We start from the raw sequence: 2,457 nt of genomic DNA on the forward strand, positions 1-2,457 counted from the left end.
TTTTCGCATAATAGTTTCTACACCGGAAGCTATTGTGCAACTTTTTATCGGATCTAACCTTACGTTAGATTCTAGTTTTATTTCCTTGGTTTAATTTATTGTTTAATTGAAGAATCGAAGAACAAATCCTACCGGCTTGTGGTGGAGTGTTCAAGACTATTGTATTACGCATTCAGGTTCTTTAATCATTATTTAATATTTTGTTTTATTATTTATCTATATTATCTGCCTGGAATGAGTCTGTTTATGCATGATATGTATTCTTGTTTATTTAGCATGTCTGGCTAATTCGCCTAGGTATCGGTATGTAAAGTAAGCAGAATAAGGGATCAAGACTGAGTCGGTCTATCTAAACTTAAAATTAAAATCAATCTTTTTACGGTCTCAACTTACAGGTTTAATAACAAGATTTTTTACAAAAGTAAAGGACATAAAGAAGTTAAAATCAATAGAGCGAGAGTTTGAGGTTTTAACTGGACAGTGTAAGTTAGGCATTAATTCTAGATCAGGGCGAGAGCAAGTTTTAGAGTTAATTAAATTCTGACCTTTTCCAAAAAGTATTTTTAAAGATTGAATGTGAGGACGAGAGTTAAGCATTTGGATTTGATTATATAACCTAAGTCAACAGAGCGAGAGTTTGAGATAAGGGTGTTTAAAACGGTCAGTATTTTCTTAAAAATAGTTTCTGCAACTTTATTGTTTTCAAAATATGATTTTTGACTTAATTATAAGTGACAGCTACATTAATATAAAATCATGGTTTATTCAACAGAGCGAGAGTTTGAGATAAAACCTTTAACCAATAAAGTTAACCGAAACGATTTATTTTAAAACCAAGAAACCGACAAAGACTTGATTCCCTAGTTCTGACGAACTACATACCGATATCCGTTTTATTAATATTTAATCTAGATCTTAGTTTAGCTCTTAGTTTTTCCCCAAAAAAATCAAACATTTTCACCTTAGATTTACGTAGTAACCTTAGATAACGGTATATCGATTCATAAGTCCCTGTGGGATCGATATCTTTTAAAACTACGCGATAGAACTGTGCACTTGCAGTTTGTATCCCATTCTCGACTCACACAGTCGAGCGATCAAGTTTTTGGCGCCGTTGCCGGGGACTTTTATTTAATCGATATCGTAACTCTTCCGTTACGCTGTAGAGACTAAGGTTTCTTTTTCTTCTATTCTTTTTTTCGTTGATTTGTATGCCACGCACTCGCTCACAAGGCGGACCGCTCTATTTACGAATCAACGATATCGAACTATATCTCCGAGTCTTACGACGAATTCGGGAATATCGTGCTGCGAACAATCTCCCTCCTATAGACTTTCCTGATCTCAAAGATCTTCCTTCTTTAACCGAGATGGCAGAACCAGCTCGTGCTCTTAGAGATTACGCCGCTCCATCGCAAGATGAACCGCATTCAAGTATTGCTCCACCCGCAATCGAAGCAAACAACTTCGAACTCAAACCTTCGCTGTTGCAGGCTGTGCAACAGAACCAATTCTCTGGAAATCCTACCGAAGATCCAAACCTTCATTTATCCGTATTTGTCCAATACGCTGATACTGTTAAAGCTAATGGTGTCACATCAGAGGCAATTCGACTTCGTCTTTTTCCTTTCTCATTAAGAGACAGCGCTAGAAGATGGCTTCAATCTCTCCCTTCCAACTCAGTCACCACATGGAACGAGTTGAAGAAAGTTTTTCTTGCCCGATATTTTCCGCCAAGCAAAAGAGCTATGTTAAGAGCCCAGATAAACGGATTTAAACAGAAAGACAACGAGTCTCTTTTCGAAGCATGGGAAAGATACAAAGACATGATGAGACTTTGCCCACACCATGGTTTGGAAGACTGGTTAGTAATTCACACATTTTATAATGGCCTCTTATACAATACAAGGTTAACAATAGACGCCGCTGCAGGTGGTGCACTAATGAACAAACCTTATGCTGATGCTTACCAGCTTATCGAGAGCATGGCCCAAAACCACTATCAGTGGGGAACCGAACGAACAACGGTGGAAAAACCTCAACCGAAAACTGGCATGTACGAGATAAGTAGCCTTGATCACGTTAATGCAAAAGTGGATGCTTTGGTCCAGAAAATTGAAAGTTTAAACGTATCACCTCCAGCCGCCGTGGTTGCTATAACTCAGAATTGCGAGGTCTGTGGAATCCAAGGCCACACTCCTGCGGAATGTCAACTCTTGACTGGAATCCAAGCAGAGCAAGTAAACTATGCTCAAGGAAGCCCCTATTCGAATACCTATAACCCAAATTGGAAGAACCATCCAAACTTTTCATATAAGAGTAATAATGCTTTATACGCACCTGGACAGTCTCCAAATCAAGCCCCATCTATACCTCCGGGATATCAGAAACCGAATCCATCCATACCTAACAATAATACCCCTAGAAAATCCAACTTGGAAATCATGATGGAAAACT

General features: G+C 38.4%; 1 pseudogene; it reads right to left on the minus strand.

Annotated features, from left to right (window-relative positions):
* Positions 1–1,755: 1,755 nt before the first annotated feature.
* Positions 1,756–1,855, minus strand: LOC127116435 (uncharacterized; annotated as a pseudogene).
* Positions 1,856–2,457: the final 602 nt, after the last annotated feature.

This window comes from Lathyrus oleraceus, chromosome 1, assembly GCF_024323335.1.
Source record: "Lathyrus oleraceus cultivar Zhongwan6 chromosome 1, CAAS_Psat_ZW6_1.0, whole genome shotgun sequence".
NCBI classification, from domain to species: Eukaryota; Viridiplantae; Streptophyta; class Magnoliopsida; order Fabales; family Fabaceae; genus Lathyrus; species Lathyrus oleraceus.